The sequence below is a fragment of the Gavialis gangeticus genome, unplaced genomic scaffold (assembly GCF_001723915.1).
Source record: "Gavialis gangeticus isolate Ggan-Ray unplaced genomic scaffold, GavGan_comp1, whole genome shotgun sequence".
NCBI classification, from domain to species: Eukaryota; Metazoa; Chordata; order Crocodylia; family Gavialidae; genus Gavialis; species Gavialis gangeticus.
In genome coordinates, this window is record NW_017729014.1 from 5502068 (window position 1) to 5502293 (window position 226).

The window sequence follows — 226 nt, forward strand, 5'->3', positions numbered from 1 at the left end:
TAGCCCCTTCTGAGGCCATGAAGCCTGCCAGCTTTCAAGGAGATAGGTGCAGGGATTTCTGCGAAACTGTGCCTCAGGCTGCTGAGAAGCAAAACTTGTGACATGGGTAACACTGTGTGTGTGTGTTAAGGTGTGCCCTCACTAGTACTACGGCCTCTACACAAGGTAGTGTGCCCTAATGAGGCTGCCTCCTCCCCTACAGCCTCAGTCTGGTCCACCACTTTAA